This window comes from Elephas maximus, chromosome 1 (genome assembly GCF_024166365.1).
Source record: "Elephas maximus indicus isolate mEleMax1 chromosome 1, mEleMax1 primary haplotype, whole genome shotgun sequence".
NCBI classification, from domain to species: Eukaryota; Metazoa; Chordata; class Mammalia; order Proboscidea; family Elephantidae; genus Elephas; species Elephas maximus.
In genome coordinates, this window is record NC_064819.1 from 132,683,457 (window position 1) to 132,705,818 (window position 22,362).

Consider the following 22,362-nt stretch of genomic DNA (forward strand, 5'->3'; position numbering starts at 1 on the left):
CTAGGGTTGCTATGAGTCAGAATCAAGTTGACTGCAACCAACAACAAAAACATTTGCTAGGACAGTCCGCCAGCAAGCTCTTGTGTTACAAGGAGGGTGATAAATTCACTACCATGGCAGATGTGACAGTGATTGCCTTCCTCTTACTACATTACTTTAATCTTGTAGTGACTTGCCTTAAAATCTGTTAAACTGGGTTGGATCATATTCAGAACTCAAACACCTTTATTCCTAACCCCTGGTTCTCTTATGCTCATCCCTTAAAAGCACACAGAACACCCAGAGAACAAAGATTATTCCCTACTCTCAAGCCCATCATTCAAAAGAAGAGTTTAAAATAAATAACAAAACCCAGAAGTCAGAGAAATATTGATTAACTTGACTACATAGCAATATTAAATGCCTACATCATGCAAAAAAAAAAAAATTCATAAACTATGTAAAAGAACTGGGAAAAATATATTTGCCACAGATATGTCAAAGATCAAATATCCTTAATATCCAAAGAGCCTTACAAATCAATATAAAAAAGACCCCAATCCCAATTTATGGAATAGGCAAAAACAAACAAAAAACTCACATTAATTAACTGTTCAAATAAAAATAAATACAATTTTTAAAATATATCAGAAGAAGTCAACCTTACTCCTACTCACATCTCACATGAATGCAAGTTAAAATTGTGAGATACCATTTTCCAGCTCTCAGACTGGTAAAGACCAAATTTGATAATCTTTTGTGTTAATAATACTGTGGCGACACAGATACCACCCTTTATCATTGATGGGTGTGTAAGTTGATACAATATCTAGGAAAGTCAAGTTTGAAAGATTTATCACTATTTAATGTGAGCATATGCTTTGAATTTCACCTCAAGAAATTGACCCTACAAGTATGCTCATATCTATAAAAAAAAAACAAAATTATTCATTGCATCATCATTTATAGTAGCAAGACTGCAAACAATCTAAATATTCATTATCAATGGGTTTTAATGAAATAAGAATATATCTAAACAACAATATATTATAAAGTAATTAAAAATATAAGGAAGGGGCCTTGATGGCATAATGGTTAAAGCACTCAGCTGCTAACCAAGAGGTCAGCGGTTTGAACCCACCAGCTGCTCCACAGGAGAAAGATGTAGCAGTCTGCTTCTGCCAAGATTTATAGCCTTGGAAGCCCTGTGGGGCAGTTCTACCCTATAGGGTTGCTATGAGTTGCAACTGACTCTATGGCAATGGGTTTGTTTTTTTGGTGTGTATATACTGGTACAGAATGATTTCTATGATCTACTGTAAATCTTTTAAAAAGTACAGAAGATACACAGGTTGCTTCCATTTGTTTCTATAAAGCACAAGTGCTTTTATCTGCATAGAGTATCTCCAGAGTATCGCAAGACACTTTTGCTAATAATACATAGAGCCCTGGTGGTAAAGTGGTTAAGAGCTCAACTGCTAACCAAAAGGCTGGCAGTTTGAATACACCAGCCACTCGTTGGAAACCCTATGGGGCAGTTCTACTTTGTCCTGTAGGGTTGCTATGAGTTGGAATCGACTTGACAGCAACGAGTTTGGTTTTTGGTATAGCTAAGTTTTACTGAGCACTTACAATGGGTCAGGCATTGTTCTAAATGGTTTACTTCTACATGGTATGTTATTAGCCCCATTCTTGAGATGAGGAAACTGATGCCCAGAGAGGTTAAGTAATTTGCCCAAGGTCACACAGCTAGCAATTGCAAGCTGTGATTTGAACCCAGGCAGTCTGACTTCAAAGCCAGTGCTTTTAACCACTAAGTAGTTTGCCTCTGGGGGTCAGGATTGGGAGAATATTTACTTTTCATTTTATTGTTTACTCTTTATCATATGCCTGTGTTACTTTTTCAAAACAAAAATAAAAACTATACAAGATATCATGCAAATTCTAAAGTGTACCTGAAAAAAACGTGAGAAAAAAAGCCCCAAAATTCTAATAAAGTCTAGTGGAGGAATGGCCCTACCAGATGGTAAAGGCTGCTATAAACGCAGAAAAATTTAAACTGCAAAGACCTGACAGAAGAATTAATAGAGAGATCACTATAATACGAAAAATAACTTAGAAGGCAATTATAGCAAAATAAAAACTTAATATATGAATTTCAAAACATGGAAAAGTTGTAGGATTATTCAATTAATGCCATTGGATAAACTGACTCATTATTTAGAAGAACATTCATTTAAGATGTCATCAGATATATACATATATAAATATCAAATATATATATGTACATATATATTGAAATGGAGGAAATAACCTGGGGAGGAAAGGATGAAGAATTTGCTAATACCAAAATTCTAAAACTGCACATTTACAAGATCATAAACAATTGGGAATAATAGTTCACAACAAATAAAATGAGTTATTAGCATTACATATTAAAAATTATAAATCAACACGAACATTAAGATGTTAAATGAAAACTCAGCTAAGGAAATGAACTGACCACATAAGAAAAATACAAATTATACATAACTTATTTCATTCTTTCTTTGACGTACATAAATTATTGTCCCCATTTTATGGATGAAAAACTGACGCTCAGGGAGTGATTAAGTAATTTGACCAATTTCATATAGCCAGATAAGTAGTGGAGGTGAGATTTGAACTAAAAATTTACTTTACACCAAAGCTATGGTTTTAATCCTTAGAGTCCAACCTCTAGATAGTGATGTGCACCTCTGTGGAGGTGGATAATGCAAGCAGTCCCCAAGTTATGAACCAGATCTGTTCCTAAGTGTGTCTTTAAGTCGAATTTGTGGGTAAGTCAGAAAGGAGCATACGGTTCTTATTTAGCCTTACTTCAGTGCTAAAAAAGATTCGAAACCTTTTCAATGATTTAGAAGTTGTACATGCAGCAAGTAAAGGTGATTGTGATGAAGAATTTGTTACAAGTACAGGTTGGGTTCAATTGTTTCAGAGTGAGGGCAAATTTGCATAACATTAAAGGGCAAGTATGAGCTGTCGGTAAAGTAGACATTCTAACCCGGGGACTTGCTGTTATATCAATCAGTGGGTGTCATTATCAAATGCAAAACTGAAGAAACTTTGTTTCACTCATGGAATTGGTAAATTGGTGAGGCATTTCTCTAAGTAAGCCTAGTCTCAAAATGATATCACGACTTATCAACTCAAGGGCATATTCTTACCACTTTTGCTGTGTGCAAATAGCCCAATGGTATCTATGTGGGAGTTTTGCATTTTGCGGGGAGGGCAAATAGAGAAAAATATGTAAATGTCTCAGTGGGAAAGGACTAAATGTATTCCTGGTTGAGTATTGCTCCGTGTGATATAGCACAGCTTTCAGGGAGCCAAAGGCCAAGTACCAATAACCACCTAAAGAATTCTGAACCTGCAAAAGCACTGCTGGCATGCCTTATTGCCCAGAAGAAGTGGAAATCATAACAATGTTAACAATATCTAATTTGAATTTAAAATTTATTTGCATTATTTAAAATAATTTTGTAACCAGAAAAAAACCTATCCATATTCCAAGTTTAAGTCAACTTCCCTGCCAAATTTTTGGCCCGAAGTGCTATTATTGCTGAAGTTAATTGACTGCTGAACAAGGAAGAAAAATGTCAACTTTGGTAGCAGAGGTTATCTACGAAGCTTTTCTAAATTCCTGCCAAATCTAAGCTCTATTTCAGTCTTAAGGCATCTGTTATTCTGCAAAGGGGCACTCTCAACCTTCCTCCCTCATCTCTCCCAGAGTCGCCAGCTTCTCTCAGCCTGGAATTTTCGTCATTTCTGACACTACTGCTTTATGCCTCTTGTTGCTTTTCTTCTGGAGCCTCACTCTGCAATAATATCCATGTTCTATTTCAAAATTCATAGGCAGCATTGGAAGGGATAATCATCTTTATTCCAGAATCTACCATGATCACTATCTAAGAGAGGGAGAGAAGGGAGGGATGGAGAGAGACTGAGCCATTGAACTTTAACCCTATTCACTTTCTCTCAGATACACGGGCTTATTTGGTAGGGAGAGACAAGAGGAGGTTGGTAAGTGACAAATTTCAGGTTCAACAATAACCATTGCTAACAATTGATGTGGCTTCAAATATCCCCTCAGCAAACAGATGGCATGCAAGTTATATCAGTAGAAAATATGACACTTCTTTAAAATACTTACAATGAATTAGCTAATATTAGGTTGAATCTCAAACTTTAAAATGGCTTTATCTTACAATTATACTTCTATGAATAAAACTCTACAGCATATAGAATATTAATACAACCATGTATCCAATACATTTCAAGAACTTTAGGTGAAGTTCTTTTTTTATTGTTGTAAAAATATACATAGCACAACAATTGCCAGTTCTGAAGTTCTTGAAATATACTATGAATATGACAATATCTATTTCTACAGAACCAAAAACCCAAACCAAACCCACTACCATTGAGTCGATTTTGACTCACAGCGACCCTACAGGACAGAGTAGAACTGCTCCATAGAGTTTCCAAGGAGCACCTGGCAGAATTGAACTGCCAACCTCTTGGTTAGCAGCTGTACCACTTAACCACACGCCACCAGGGGATAATAAATACACTAATATCATCTGAATAAAAGCGCAAAGATGAAACCATTTACATTTATTTTATTCTGGGTACTGGAAAATTTCAAAGAAAATGAAAAAAAAAGCAATTATGGGAACCATATGCATTTTAATTATTAAATTAATGTAAATACATGCATCCTATTAAAAGTTACCTAAATTATTTTCTCTTACATTCTTTAAAATATTACAGCCTAAGTTCTATTCTTACCACTGTATATAATAACTGCATTTTTCAAAATCAGAATTTTTCACTTCTTTTTTCATTTGTTTTATAAATATAAAAGTTTTGCTCACTGTATATATTCATAGCAATGTCTGTGATGAGAAGTGGATGCTAGCAAAGTTCTGTTTTACCAAATAGTATCATGAGTATTCCAAAAAGATCAGTTTCAGAAGTACCAATGAGTTCTGACACCAATTGAGCCCTCATCACTGAGGACTGATTATTTGTGCACATTTCGTGTCATATTTTAAATACCTACCATTCATTTAAACACAAATTGTCATGGTCATACTCCATGCAAAATAATAAAACATAATAAAAATGTTTCTGTTCGCTCTCAATATGACAAGACAGGCTTGATCCAAGTAACAAGGGCCAAATTTCACCCTGGAAAGTCACAAGCTATGGAGTCCCCAGTATTCCAGGATGGACCAAGGCAAATCACTCGCCTAAATGCCACACTCTCTGGAATGGACAATTTCAGGAGTCTCTAATTCCCAGGTGAAAAGAGTAAAAGGAGCAAGAAAACCAGAAGAACCAGAGTTAAAAGTCAGCATGTAAAATAAACTCTTCATTTGTAACTTTCTGATTTTTTTCTTGATATAAAACTCAAAAAGACAATAAGAAAGATAGCTGCCCCTGTATCCAAACTGGTTTCCCTCGCCAAAGTCCACAGTCTCTTGTGGATCTTTCCACAGATATGTATATGTAAAAAAAAAAAAAAGGTCTAATTTTCATTTTTTAAGCAAACATATGCATCGTTCTGCACCGTGCTTTTTTCGCTTAATTCATCTTTCAAGTCAGCACATTAGGAAAAGCTTTCTTCTTTCACTGCTTAATAGTCATTGTATAAATATACAGTTAATCATTTAAATTCCCTATTGATGGATCACTATGAGTCCGAATGGACTCAGTGTCAGCAGATTTGGTTTTGTATTTTTTTTTTTTATTATTGATGGGTATTTAGTTTGTTTCTTATCTTCATGTGTTATTATAAAAATATAGATATAGATATATACATCCTAAGACTCTGCTTGGAAACCCTGGTGGCGTGGTGGTTAAGTGCTACAGCTGCTAACCAAAAAGGTCAGCAGTTCGAATCCACCAGGCACTCCTTGGAAACCCTATGAAGCAGTTCTCCTCTGTCCTATAGGGTCGCTATGAGTCAGAATCGACTCGACGGCAAGGGGTTTGGTTTTTTGTGTTTTTTTTTTTTTTTTTTGCCTCTGCTTAGATCCTAAACTCTATAATAATTGTTTAAATACTGGTTGAAATTTTAGCACAGAGGCATAGTGTCACACTTGAAATTGTTTCATCTGGTGATTTTACCCTTTACAACTCTAATTGTCAAGTTTAACAGTAGGCCCTTAGGGTACATTAATTAAGGATAAAGTGGCATATTGAATTCATTAAAATTCTAAATTATACTACCAATAATCTGAATATTGCCTTCATTTGAAGATATGTTTGACCCTAATTAATAAACTCCACTTAACTTTGTCTTTACTGGAAAAAAAAAGGAGGCGGCAGTAAGCCACATTATTTTGGATTTGCAGCACCAGTTGTGACTGATCACCCCCATTTCAGTATCGACTAGATCGACATTTAATTCTTAGGGCATCAGTCTCTAGTTTAAAAGAATTAAACGCCAATCTACCCGATACCGAAATGTGGAAGGTCAGTCACAACTGGTGCTACAAATTCAAAATAATGTGGCTTACACCCTCCCCCATTTTCAGAAGGGATCAGTCCCTGGAGAAGGACAACACACTTAGTAAAGTAGAGGGTCAGTGAAAAAGAGGATTGAGATGAGTTGACACAGTGGCTGCGACAATAGGCTCAAGCACAGCAACGATCATGAGGATGGGGTAGGACTGGGCATGTTCCGTTCTGTTGTATATAGGGTCACTGTGAATCAGAACGTCTCAGCGGCACCTGACAACAGCAAAAACAAAGTATCATTCAGAAATTTGGAAGCTACAGAACCCAAATATTGTTCACTTTAAGAAGCAAAAGAATTTACTGGAAGCATATTGGGAACTCATAAAACTCCCTAAAGGGCTTGGAAAATGGTCAGAAACTAATGTAACTACAAGAGGTTCAGGAAGCAGAAGTACAACATTTGAACAAGACACTACATCAGTTATTTCAAACAGCATGTCTGCAGGACAGTGTGGCCACTGTCCCTGAAGGCTCCCACAGATGTCACAAAACCTCTGCAATGTTTTTCAATCCTTCTTATCTGTGTCCCGCATTAAGCAATATAGTTTACATAAACCCATTGGTGTCAAGTCGATTCCGACACATAACGACCCTATGGGGTAGAGTAGAACTGTCCCGTAGGGTTTTCAAGGAGCGGCTGGTAGATCTGAACTGCCGACCTTTTGGTTAGCAGCCAAGCTCTTAACCACTGCACTACCAGGGCTCTATAGTTTACATAGCAATCTAATATACACTCACATATAATTAAAGCCAATTTCATAAAAAGAAGACTCACTTTTGTGTGTTATGCATTGTAATAGCATCTATTCTGTTGTATTTTTGTGTGTGTTTGTGTTCCCCCCGCCCCCAATGCTGGTTGCAACCCAATAAATGGATTTCAAGATCCACTAATAGGTCAGGATCCGCAGTTTGAAAAACACTGCTCTAGAGAGATTGATTTAGACAACAGTGTCGCTGTTGATAAGTAAAGGGAACAAGTTTGTGGAGCAGGTGGAAAGTAAAGAAAATAGAAGACCATTCTGCATCTGGAAGGGGACGAAGTAGAAAAAAATGGAAAATGAAGGTTGCACACACATCCTCTATCAGCAGAATGAAACTAACACGACCTCAATTTAATACCATACCAAAGATCAACCCACACACATTGTCATTTGGCACTGAAGCCGTATAAATCCTGACTTTTTTGAGAAAAAAGAGAGGGAGCGAGAAAGGGAAACATGTTGCTAAATGCTACTTTACTATGCAACCCACCAGCTTGAATTCAAAATCATCGTTTATTTCAGAGGCAATTCTTGCTTTGCTCACGACCTTTTCAGCTTCACAAGCTTCCCTCCCCCACCATTACTCAGGCTGGAATCCCGTTGTCTGACATGAGCTGTCAGCATACTAAGAGTCATAAAATTAAAAAGAGTGATCTTGTAGAATCCTGCTTCGTCCGTACACATTCACCTTGATGCTAGACTAAATTCTTGCCATGTTGCATGCCAGGGAACAAATCTAAATTCAACGTTGAAGTTATGTGTTGAGGTCACAACGTGCCTAACCTTGTGGTCAATTTTGTGATCCTTCTGCAATTAGGTGACATTCTCCTGGTCTCTCCCTGTCGTTCTCACCAAGTGGTAACTACTTCTCCTCTGGGAACATTACGCCTTCTTGTGAGGTTCCACTGTTGGCATTTATCTCCTCTACAGTTCTAAAGTTAGTAGAGAAGTAGAAATATTTCACTTCCTTGATTATCCCTCCACTCTTTCAAATTAGTCCTAGGAAATGTCAATGCCAGGAAGAAATATCTCGGAGACTGAGCTGTGTGGAAGAGCAGCCTGCCGTAATGAAATGATCCAGGACACACACGTTCGGCGGTGAGTCCTCTTAGCTAAAGGAAAGCGTTGCCTCCATGGCTTTCCTGCTCCTGCTCAGCTTCAATAGTCCTGGAAAGGCCAGCTGGAATCTCCAAGCTAAGTAATCATGCCTCATGTGGCAGGTGCTTCTCACCACGATTTCTTCAGATGTGGAGTGAAAACCCAGTACAACTTCTATTTTTAGTCACGTTTGTAATAACTGAATGAAAAATAAGTGACTTATTGAACTGCTACACGTCAGTCAGAGAGAGCTAATATAGCCCACTCTGACAGTTACTAAGTTAGAGCTAAAGAATTTCTCAGCAGTTCAGGGGTGTGAATTTGCACATTCTTTAAGCTGGTTGTTTCCTGGGTGCACTATCTCTGCAGATAAAATGTGAAACACGGTGTGGAAGCATATTTGGCATTCACAGGTGACAATCAGATTCTTGTAAGTCTAACTATAGCATGAAGGATTATCAGCAAAGTGCTGGATTCCTAAAAGTAGTGGGACGGCGAGGCGACGTCATTATGTCCCTCCCACTTTCCCGCAGCCACAACGTCACAAACCTCAACACTACAATCAAGGCTGAAGGAAGGAACAACGTGATACAAAACGCAAAGAATCAGACTAGGGTCAAAAGGAAAACATAAGACAAGCAAGGAGTGTGCTTTTGTTAAAAAAAGAAAATAAATACAAATTGCTTCTAAATGTTGCTTCTTAACGTTCTTTAAATTCACAAATAAAATGTTAAACTTATTGTTTCCTGATTCGGTTTTGTTTTCTCTATTATTCTTTGATGTTATATCATAATCTGATTTCACTAATATCACTTTCCTGATTTTACTTTAGCAAATTATTTTGAATGAGGTAATTCAACAGATATCATTTTAAAAGAATAATTAATAGCCCATAATAAAGGATTGCATTTCATGTCAGAGAATATCTGTTCTGTAAAGGTTATTTCAAGTTGCTTCTATTTTACCGGCTTACTGCTCAATGATCAAGAGTATGTAAGATATAATTTTTTGCCCACAAATATGCACTGTCAACGTCTATTCTATGTTACCAAAATTCTGTGTCATCTTTTAGTTCCCACCTGTGTGTTTATTACTGTCTATCTCTATGCCCAGTAAGGTAAATACATGATTTTCTATGTTTAAAGACATTAAGATGCAAAGGTAAGCTTCATTTAGTTCATCCCCTAAAAGAACACTGGAACAAATCGCATATTTTACATCTCGTTTACCTCAGTCCAAGACTTCCAGGTTATAACCCATTCTCATCCTGCACAGTTCTATAGATTCCCTAATCAGATCCAATCTCAGCAGTAAAAAAAAAAAAAAAAAAAAAAAACCTTTGCATTCTAAACTTCACTTCTTCCTGAAATCTGCTACTACCCTGAGATCCACTGTAACTCACCTGTTACCCACCCAAGTGGTGGTGTATTTTTCTCCAATGCTACACATACTTTAGGATCTGGGGTTTGCATAGACATCCTCCTTTTTCCCTGTTACCACCTCCAGACAATTTCCCTGCTTCTTCTCTAATAAATCTCAATGTCATTGAAATTACAAGTCACCTGTTGTAGTTGTCTACTAACTCTCTGGTCAACCCCTCTCAAGATGTTAGCACCTCATTCATGGCTTTTCTCTCCACCACTACTCCAGTAGGATTCGTTGTTAATTCACTGTCTTCATGGACGGTCCACTCTATGCCCTGGCCTTTCAATTCCTTCCACCTTTTCTTCTTCAATGGTCTTGTCCAACAGTCTACCTCAATCATTCATTCTCATGGTCAGACTTTGACTTTCCAACTATCAGCAGTTCCTAAATGTTCATCTCAAGGATCTACCTCTATGATCACCATGATTAATCTTTCCAATCAGCTTCCTTTGGTCCTTTCACACTATCTACTCCATTTACCCTAGCACTTTTTCACTGTTCATTCTACTTTCACACCCTCCCTTCTCTAGCTTAGATTCCATGATCACTTTAATCCCTACCTTGCGTACACTCTCAACTTTTTGGACCCTCTTCTTCATCAGGCTTCCCTGCAAAATCCAAATTTGCTTAAACCCAATTCTCTGCTTACTTTGTGATTGTTCCAGAGATGCAGATGTTGGCTGGCCAAAAGCAACAAATGCACCCACTAGATTGACTTTCATTTGTTACCCCAAACTTTAAATGGGCCCTCCAGCATACCTCACAATTCTATTATATTCCTGTAGTCAATTCATTCTTTACCTTGAGATTATATTTCACATCTGCTTTTTCTTCAAAACTTCAACTTTTTCCTTCACCTCTTTGATTGCAACTGATCCTTGATCCTAATTTTTATCTTATTGGCAAATAAAAGCAATCAAAAGAAAACTATTAAAAAATGTAAACTGGAGTGGAGAAGGGTAAGGAAAAAAACTCTATCATGCTGGGCTGGAATTTGAGGTATTGGTATGAAGTCATTAATTTCTTGAAACTATATATATACCCTGGCTCTATTAGAAGGCCTAGAAACAATGACATCTCAGAAATTATGTGTGTACCTAGCATCCCATTAAGAGGTACTTGAGTTCCTTGAGGAAATAGTTATCTGTTTCTTGGGTAGGGAAAATATAAAATGAGCCTAGAACACCTTGTTGTGCCAGAAAGTAAAAAGTCAGCCTGAAAATGTTCCCCCTGGTTAGATCTAGGACATTTTGATCACCCAAAAGAATAATGGCAGTAAAAAATACTACATATTGATTAAAATAAAATATCCGTAGACTATACCAACTAGATATGTAAATAGATAAATAATAAATAGGAGAAGTTGACAACTCTTAAAGTTAGAAAGAATGATAGAGTCAGAAAACCACCATTTTGAAACCATACTAATTGTTTCATGTAAGAATTTTTGATGAATACTAATAACATTTAGGGAAAGTTTTGTTGGGGAATAAGATATTTATACAACTTCAAAGTATCTCCTCAAATATTACTTATTAACTACAAAAAAGGAGGATACAATTTCCTTTAGAATGGTGGAATCTTGCAGATACCACCTGAACTAAGTTGTAAAATTTACTATCACCAGTAATGGGGCAAACTGACAGTATGTACCTGCTTGTGCGATGCACTCAGAAGGACACTCCATTGATGTAGCATGCTTGCCAGAAATGCTAACCTGAATTTATCACAAGTAATCAATCAGATAAACCGAAGTGAGGAACATTCTACAAACAACTGGTTGGTACTATTCACAATGTCATGAAGACAAAGCAAGGGTGAGGAAGGTTCCCAATCCCAAGTGAAAGGATCTGTTCCACATTACTCGCTGCTGTCAAATTGATTCCAACTCAAAGCAACCCCATAGGGTTTCAAAGGCTGTAAATCTCTATGGAAGCAGACTGCCACATCTTCTCCCATGGAGCCACTGGTGGTTTCAAACCACTGACCTCTAGGTTAGTAATCGATTGCTTTAACCACTGTGCTATCAGGGCTCCTTTGTTGCACATTAAGGGAGACTAAAGAGACATGATAACCAGATGCAGTGTAAGATCCTGAATTGCTATGAAGGATGTTGTTGAGACAATTGGCAACATCTGAATACAAACTGTCCTTTAGATAATAGTATGGTATCAATGTTGTAACAATGTTAAATATCCGTAATTTTATGAGTGCATTATGATTATGTAAGACATTGTCTTATTTTTAGGAAATAGATGTTGAAGCTTTTAGGAGTAAAGAATCACAATGCCTGCTATTTACTTTTTAATTGTTTAGCAAACTAATAATAATATGCATATAGATATATGGAGAGATTAAAAACTGTGGTAAAAGAGTTAACAATTGGTGATGCTAGGTGTAATGTCTTTGCAACTTTTCTGTAGACTTGAAATTTCTCAATATAAATAGTAAAACAAAACAAACCAAAAAAATGGAAAATTTCCACCAGAAAGTTGGAAATAAATAATGCATCTAGCTTTATTGCCTAAAAAATCTAAGTAAAAAAAAAAAATTTAAACTATAAACCTACAAGAGCAAAGAGGTCAGTAGAAGTAAGAGAACTTAGGAAACTGAACAGCAGATGAACGAGTGATGACTTATTTAGACTCAAAAGGTTTGATCTAGCAGTGGATAAAGCAAACCAGTTTATGCTATAGAATGCCCCACAGGCCCAGTCATAGGCAGTAAGTTCCCCCCTCCAAAAAAAAAAAAAAAAAACCCACTGCCATCGAGTCGATTTTGACTCATAGGGACCATATGGGACAGAGTAGTAATGTCCCCTGGGGTTTCCAAGGAGCAGCTGGTGTATTTGAACTGCTGACCTTTTGGTTAGCAGCCATAGCTCTTAACCACAATGGCACCAGGGTTTCCATTGCACCACCAGGGTTCCATATATAGGCAGTACCAAACCTGCTGCCTTTGGGTTGATTCCAACTCATAGCCACCCTACAGGACAGGGCAGAACTTCCACATGGGGTTTCCCAGGAACAGCTGGAGGCTTTGAACTGTTGACTTTTTTGGTTAGCAGCCAAGCTCTTAACCACTGGACCACCAGGGCTCCAATAAAACTTCCAAGGAGTGGCTGGTGGATTCAGACTGCAGCCATAGCTCTTAACCACTGTGCCACCAGAGCTCCTAGGCAGTACCAGGTACCTCTAAAAGCAGGGAGGGGGCAGGTGCGAAGGTGAAACTAAAACAAAAGAGCTGGTTGTAAGCCTATTTAAAAGGTTTCCTAACTGCAACCAAATGACTGCTTCTCTCCCTCCCCAGCAGCCAACTAGAGGTTTCCCCTAGAGAGGATAAAGCAGAGGGTGTCAGCTTGGCATTATCAGGGCCTGTTGCAAGCAGAAGGATGGTACTGAAACAAGATTAATGAAAAGGACTTGCATACAAGTCTTTGCCTAGTCAAGTCGTGCACCCAAGACAGTCCACCATATTCTGAATGGGCACACTATTAAAATGCATGCAAAATTAGTTTTTTGTTTGCTTTTTTAAGAAACCACTAACCAGAGAAAAATAATTTAAAACATTACTGGGCAGCATAAAAGACACTAGATTCGCAGAATTTACAAGTTTTTTTTCTTTTAAGTTTTAACATGACTCTCATGCTGTATAAACTATTCCAGAATGTTTAAAAAAAAAATTGGCATTCTGAATTTATTTTATCAAGTTGAGGTAAACATAATAGTGATACCTAATAAAGATAAAATAAAAAATAAAACCACAGTCTATTATCATTATAAATATAATTTAAAAATCCTAAATAAAATGCTATTAAATAAACGGAACGCTATATCAAAAGAACGATACCCTATGGCAAGTAGGATTATGTAATGAAAGCAAAGATGTTTTAACACTGGAAACTCAATAACACAATACACCCTGTTAACAGTTCAAAAAGAAAAGTACAGATTGACAATTTGACAAAATAACTTGATAAAAGTCATCTGTTAATTTTCGACGAATATACCTGATTTTTAAGTAACCAAATCCCTAGTAAAATTAAAAAAAAAGTAAAATAGGAATGGTAAAATACTATTTACTATATCGTTCGTATGATACAGAAACATGTATCGACTCAGCAGCCCATCTCATATTTAACTGAGAAACATTAGAGGAATTACTTTAAAGGGAGGAGCAATAAGGTTCACACAGGTACTGCTATTGCTTGGCATCTGGAATTTCTGACTGGTGTAATAATAAGATTAAATCAGAAGTACAGTGATTTGAAAGGTTATCCACCAAGAAAACCCAAATGAATCAACTGAAGAAATAACTTCGAAGTATTAAGAGAATACGTAACAGCTTATTCCACAAATAAAAGCTTTTTAAAATACCAAAAATATCCAGTTAGATAATGTAATGGATAAAAGATTACTAGCGCAAGAAAATTTTGTACATCTAGGAATACATATTTGAAAATGCATGCAGGATCTTCACTGTAAAAATTACTAAATATTTCTCAGAGACCTAAAAAGAACTTAGCTAAATAGAAGACTTAATGTTGTAAGTAATTTAATCTCTCTCAAATTAATGTATTGTTGTAATGAAATTCCAAATTAAATCCTGATTATTATTTTAAAACCTGATAAATTAATTCTGAAGTTCATTTAGCTGAAAGAATAAAAAGTCTGGGAGAGACAATTTTTTTTTTTTTTTAATAAAAGTGATGAGGGAATTATTTTCACCAATTAAAAACTGAGTAAGTTTAATGAATAACGTGAGAACAGATAGAATTAGCGAGCAATCACAGAAAAGGCAGCAGCTGACTCTAATGTAGATTAGAATTTAGCATACAGCACTGGGTTTTTTTTGTTTTTGTTTTTTAACAGTAGACTGGAAACCCCGGTGGCGTAGTGGCTAAGTGTTACAGCTGCTAACCAAGAGGTTGGCAGTTAGAATCCACCAGGCGCTCCTTGGAAACTCTATGGGGCAGTTCTACTCTGTCCTTAGTCGGAACCGACTTGACGGCAGTGGGTTGGGTTTGGTTGGTAACAGTAGACTTTTCAATCAATAGCAAAGAAAAGAATTGTTCCATCACTGATGCTGGAATAAATGCCTACCTGTTCAGAAATTTTAAACTCATTCCTTACTTCACATACTCACTCAAAATAATTTCTAGATGAATTAGAGTTAACAGTAATAAATGACTAAACAAATAAACCACAAAAGAGCAAGGTGAAAATATATGCAACGTGAGACAGGGCTTCCTGAGGATAACTTAACTGAAGGAAGGAATCTTAAATAAAAAGATTGATAGATTTCATTACAAAATAATTAAAACCTATAAATTAAGGTTCATTATAAATAAAAAGACAACTCAAGGGAAAATATATATTAGGCAATGTGTAAGTATCTTTAATATGGCCAGTAAACAGAAGAAAAGTTTTTTCAACATTGAAATATTAATTTAGCCTACCAAATCTGTGACAATCTGTGTTTCTGTCCCTCTATTCAACTATCCATTCATCTACTTATATCCAAGACTGGATGAATGCCAGGAAATTTGTACTCTTATAAACTACTGTTTGAAGAGGGGAGTTGCAAACCTTTTCTGTAACAGATCAGATAGCAATTATTCCTGGGTTTGTGAGCCATATGATCTCTATGGCAATTATTCAACTCTGATATTATAGCACAAAAGCAGCCCCAGGCAATATAATGAACATAATGAACATGGCTGCATTCCAATAAAACTTTATTTGCAGATAGAGACAGTGAGCCAGAATTGGCCCATGAGCCATAGTCTACAGATCTTGATTGAGAGGAAAAGTTGCAACAATTCTATAGAACAACTTGCCCAATATATATTGAAAGCCTTAAAAAATATGCATGCCATTTGACCAAGCAATTCTCTTCTAGTAATATATTCTAAGAAATCATGATGCTTATGAGTAATGATATTCATCAAATAACTTTTCAAATGTCCAACCAAAAGGTTTCAGAGAAACAAATTATGCTTTACAACGGATGGCAATGCAATACCCAAAAATTATGTCATAGAAAAATACTTAACGATCTCAAAAAATATAACCAAATGCAAAAAGAGTCTTTATATATGACCCTACATGTATACACATGCACACACATACACACACAGTGGAGTTGTTAAGAGAACAGAATCTAGAATCAGACTGCCTGAGCTCAAATTCAGATTCCACAACTTTATGAATTTGGTCTGTCATTTAACTTCTCCAAGCCTCATTCCTTTCATCTGTAAACTGGAATTAGTAATAGTACTTACCTCATTGAGTTGTCATGAGAATTAAATGAGACAATACAGTTAAATACTTAAAATTAGTCAATATATGCAATAGTCACACAATAATTATATATAATAAATATTATGTATTGTATATAATTTGTATTACATGTATATATTATATATCTATATATATCCAGAATCTCCAAAATTGATTTTTTCTTCTTTGTACTCTCATATATTTTCCAACTTTTAAACACTATATATTAATCTTATGATTATGTAATAATGCTAAAATTTTGCATTTGAGAATTCTATAAAAAAAATTTTAAGCAATCTTTAATTGCATAAAAAGTAAAATGGTCTCTTCATAAATATCATTTTCAAGAATTCAGTAAGTTCAGAGGAGCACTGAGCTGGTCTAAAACCTATATATGATTTTAAGGAAGCAATTCCACAGACTGCTGAAGCCCTCTTCCCTTAGAGGAAGATATTTAGGGTTGTTTTATCTCAGGGAAGACAGACGTGGATCTTAGGCCAGTAGAACCCTGTCTTAGTGGTAATCAACAGTCAGAGTGACCGGGCCTAAGTCAGGGACATGAAATGTTCGCCCAGTTTCAAGGGCTCAGGCACCGGCAAGATAGATCTCTAAGAGCGAATCTATGTGATACCTACTTCTTATTTGAATAAATCAGTAGGTGCCATTTGAACAAGCAATTTCTCCAGTATTTGAGCCCAGAAATGTCCACCCAGCATGGTCTCGTACCCTTCCCCAACTGTAAAAAGACCAAAACTCTGTAGAGTTTTCAGTGGCTGTGATCTTTCAAAAGTAGACTGCCAGGCCTTTCTTTCAAGCCACCTTTGGGTAGATTTGGATTGAGAACTTTTCAGTCAGTAGCTGAGCACTTAACTGTTTTCACCACCCTGGGACTTCCCAACTTTACTGTTACTTAAAATTGAGTAAACTATCTCTTCTGTCTTTGAGGAATATCTGAGAAATAAGTAACTGAAACTCAGGTAAAATCCAGGGGGAGCTTCCTGAGGTACCAATAAGTAGTTCACAAATCCCCTTCACAGAATAGCCTTCCTTTCTGCCGCCCTTCATTCCTTTTTTCTTTCTTTCTTTCTTCCTTTCTTTCTTTCACCTTTGGAAGATTTAATATCATTCTGTTTCATGCAGATCAGCACAATTCCTGCCATGTAAACCAGTATTTCTGCACATGATGGCCGGCTCGTTCCATCACTTCCTCCACTCCATCACTCAGGCTTTCTTTCAGCTCTAAATATACTCCAGTCTCACTCTTTCAACACTGCATAATCTCAGAGCATCCCTTCTGCCTGGAGTTCTCTCTCCTACCTTGTCCAAATCATCCTTCAGACTACAAGCAGCAAGGTCTTCCTGGGCCCACCTTATTCATGCATTTCTAGTTCCCTGCTGGTACAAGTGTTCCCAGGGCCACCTACAAACCCTTCATGGTGCTTTTCACAGTTCTAATGTTATATGTACTGATGTGAATCTTTGATTAATATCAGTAACTACGACTAGAAGGACAGTGGATATTGTTTTAGTTTGTCCAGTTTACCACAGAATCTGCTTTACCTAGCACTGTACATGGTAAATAGTAGGTAAAATCCAAAATACCCATTGCTTTCGAGTTGATTCTGACTCATAGTGACCCCGCAGGACAGAGCAGAACTGCTCCATATGGTTTCCAAGGCTGTAAATCTTTAATGAAGCAGGCTGCCACTTCTTTCTCCCACAGAGCAGCTGGTGGATTCAAACTACAGACCTTTCAGTTAGTAGGTGAGTGCTTTAACCATTGTGCCACCAGGGCTCCTAAACAATAAGTGATGGAGCCCTGGTGGAGCAGTGGTTAAGACCTCAGCGCTAACCAAAAAGTCTGTAGTTCAAATCCACCAGCTGCTCCTTGGAAACCTTATGGGCCAATTCTACTCTGTTTTATAGGGTTGCTTTGAGTCAGAATCGATTCGGCGGCACTGAACAATGACAACAGATTTGTTGATTAATTAATTTTCAAATACCTGAATAGATAAAAAAAAAAAAATTCTTTCCACAATTACTTATAAACTCAGGTTTGTCTAAAAATTTCCTTAAAATGGAATACTCCATACTGTCTCAAATAGAAAGGACTCAGAAAAAATATATACAAATACGGATGATTTTTTTTAGTATCAATTTTTATTTAATGGGGAGTATACATATTAAAAAGTTATTTCTCCTCTACACCCACATGAAAATACAGATGATTTCTGAAGTTGACAGTTGTCATTCATGGCTGCTGAAACCCTATTGAACAACCCCCCCTTATTTAAATAGTTCTCTGCAGTGTGAATCATTCCTTCCCAACATCGAATTCAAAAATCTAAATTTATTGCAAGGGTGTGGGTATGTGACAGATTTTGCACTCAACACACCTTCATAAAACTTTACTTAAGAAGTTAGTTATATGAGGACACAAAATTATATATGTATAATATATAACACAAAGAGGTTTATTTTAAGGAATTGGCTCACATAATTGTGGAGTTTTGCAAGTCTGGAATTTGTAGGGCAGGCTAGCAGGCTGGAAACTCAGACAGGAGTTTTCTGTTACACTCTTGAGGCAGAATTCCTTCATTTTTTTAGAAACCTCAGATTTTGCTCTTAAGGCCTTCAACTGATTAGATGAGGCCCACCCTCACTAGCAGGGGTAGTCTCCTTTATTCAAAGCCAACTGATTGCAAATGTTAATCACATCTGCAAAATAATTTACTTGTCTAGACTAGTGTTTAGCCAAAAAACTGAGCACCATATTCTAGCCAAGCTGACATATCAAATTAACCATCACACCTTTTTTACTTAAACTAATTGGAGTGAATGCTATGTGGTCTGCAACAAAGATCCTTTCTGTAAGTCTCATTACAAGCCTTTGGGCTTCTTGGACATTTTCATAAAAATATTTAGGAGAATACTAAGAAGTTTGCAAGGGCTAAGAGGTGCAGCAAGAGGAATATGAATAGGCAGGAAGGGCCATTATAAAATTCTTGTGACCTACCATGATCCTGCCACTTATACAATATTAAGTGGCCTACTGTCAAGTCAGGGTGCATTAAGCTATATTCTGAAGATATAAACATGAACAGAGATGGTTCCTGTAATTATAGGTCAAAAGCAAAAAAAAAAAAAAAAAAGACAATACTAAAACCACAAGAATAACTATATGTCACATGTATTATCTCATTTTTCTTCACATAACACTATAAGGTAGATACTATTGCCTCCATATTACAAATGAGGCTAAAAGTTTGATGGACTTGCTTGCAATCATACAGCTAAGTAGCCACAGCCCCCAAAAAACAAACCAGTTGCCAGAGTTGATTCGGACTTGTGGCCATGAGATAAGTGGCTAACCCACTATCCCATAGAGTTTCCAAGGAGCGCCTGGCGGATTTGAACTGCTGACCTCTTGGTTAGCAGCCGTAGCACTTAACCACTACACCACCAGGGTTTCCATAAGTGGCTAAGACAGGGTTAAATCCAAGTCTAATCACAGAACCTTAGCTCTTAAACACTACACAGCAGCAAAAGATGTAGATTATCCTTTCATTCATTCAGTGAATGGCTACTGATATTTACTCTGTGCCATGCCTTAAGTTAGGGGTCCTGATAATAATTCAACTCATAAAAAAAAAGAAGTTGCAGAAATATAGGCAAGAAAAATGACTAGAGGTGAGTGAGAACTTGATAAGAAGACAGGCATAAGCCAATGCTCCACACACACAAGGAATTCTGTGGAATCAAATAGGTTCATTGATTGCCTCTAAGCTCCAGACACTCAGAGTTGAAGAAACAGATGAGAATCTAGTCCCTGGATGCCTCTTCTATTTGTTCACTGCAGTATCCGTAGCACCAAACCTCAAAAGTGTCCATGTGAGGAAGAGAGAAAGCAATTTATGAGCTAATATCATATGATAAGTTTTATTGTGGTAGAATGAATAAATTCTGTGCAGGGGGCAACAGGAAGGTGAAGTGAGAGCTCAGAAATACTTCAAAGAAGAAATAACTGAGCCTAGAAGAATGAGAAAGATTTTCTATTGAATATTTTGGACCAATATGCCCAGCTATCCTTCTTGAATTTCTAGTCACAACCCTGTATTTTAGTGGTTTCTTAAGACTCTGAATCTATGAATATAACTTAGTAAATGTAAGGGTAAATATTACTAGGTAAATCTTTCAAAACTGAAAATTCTTCTGTACATTTTTCCCATGTTGCTCCAGAGTTATATAAAGTACTTAGTATACATGACTTCATTCTACAAAGTTTCAAAGTATTTGTGTGTGGGTATACTGCTAACTGAGAGGCTGGCAGTTTGATACCACCATTGGCTCTGTGGAAGAAAGATGTGGCAGTCTGCTTCAGTAGAGATTTATAGACTTGGAAAATCCACAGGGTCACTATGAGTCGGAATCAACTTGACAGCAGTGAGAATATACATATATACACACACATACACATTTATGTGTACATATATATATATAAACTGTTGCTGTTGAGTTAATTCTAACTCATGGCAACCCTATTTGTGTCACAGAATAGAACTGTTGTCCACAGAGTTTTCAGAAATAGATCTCTAGGGCTTTCTTCGGAGGTGCCTCTGGATGAACTAGAATCTCCGACTTTTGGTTAGCAGTTGAGTGTATTAACCATTTTACCATCTAGGGACTCCTGGTAAATACTTAGTCTCCGACATTTTATACTGACATGAAGAATCAGTGAGTTGATTCTATTGACTTGAGAAAACACATTGTCATGCATGTTCCTGAAAATCTGATGATTCTTCGAAAAATATTTCTTGTGATCTTAATTTCTTTTAATGACTGACAATAAAAAAATTCCTCAGACATTTGGCTCATCTGGTTTCTATGAGTCATTCAGTGTTCCTCCATGTGGAGCTTCAAGGAATCTGATGAATATATGATTCTACAGGCAGATTTGATTTGGAAAAAGTGCAAAGATAACACCCAATTATAGAACACTTTGCTTGTGTCAGAAGTGTGGCCACTAAAGTCAACATGACAAGAAGACTGATGCGAGGATACAGGACAAGTTATCCCTGCAACCCTTCAGCAACAGAGAGGGCTGGTCTGGGAATGACCTTTGTGTCACCTAGGACTAGAACTCCTGGTCCAGACAAAATCACCCAGCAGGTGGAACTTAGGTGTTGACTGTATTTTTTCTCAAACCTACAAAGTAAACTAGGATCTTTGGTACAGTACCAGAGGGTCAGTTAGGGCCACCTAAAGGAGGGAGGGACTTGTACTCTACGGTCACAGAGTCCCTGAAGTCAGAAATGTATGGCCCTGGTAAAAATGGAGGCAGATAAAATAGCATGTAGACAGTTCAGCAGATCTCACCATCACTACAGGAAGTGCCCAAATGCATGAACTCCTGAAGCAGCACAGATTCTTGGACAAGACAGAGTAAGGTTATTGCTGCTCATGGAGTAGTGAACGTCTCCTGACAGGATGGGAAAGAGCCTTTTAGAATTCCCTGGAGCCATGCAATTTTTGACAATGATGAATAGAGATTGCTGTCCCTCTCTCATCTCAGTGTTCAGGAACAGGGTCACATGATTGGGTCCCAGAATGTTATAAAAAAATCATTAATTAGATAGTAGATAAATGTTAACTTTGGTGAATGGAAAGAGAGCACAATACAGGGGAAGTAAGTACAACTTGACCAAAACAAAATCATCGAAACTTCATAGACACATCCAAACATCTTGAGGGACTGAGTTATGAGGGCTGAGGGCTGGATGGAGATCATGGTTGCAGGGGTCATCTAGGTCAACTAGCATAACAAAGTTCACAAAGAAAATATTCTACATCCCACTTTGGTGAGTAGAGTCTGGGATCTTAAAAGTTTGTGAATGGTCATTTAAAATACATCTATTTGTCTTATCATGTTCAGAGCAAGGGAGACTGAAGAAAACCAAAGACACAAGAAAATATTAGTACGAAGGACTAATGGTCCACATGAACCAGAGCCTCCACCAGCCTGAGCCCAGAATAACTAGATGGTGCCCAGCTACCACCACCAACTGCTGTGATAGAGATCACAACAGAAGGTCCTGGACAGAGCAGGAGAAAAGTGTAAAACAAAATCCAAATTCACAAGAAAAGGCCAAACTTACTCATATGACAGAGACTGGAAGAACCCCTGAGACTATGGTGCCTGGACAGCCTTTTAACTCAGAACTGAACCCACTCCCGAAGTTCACCCTTCAGTC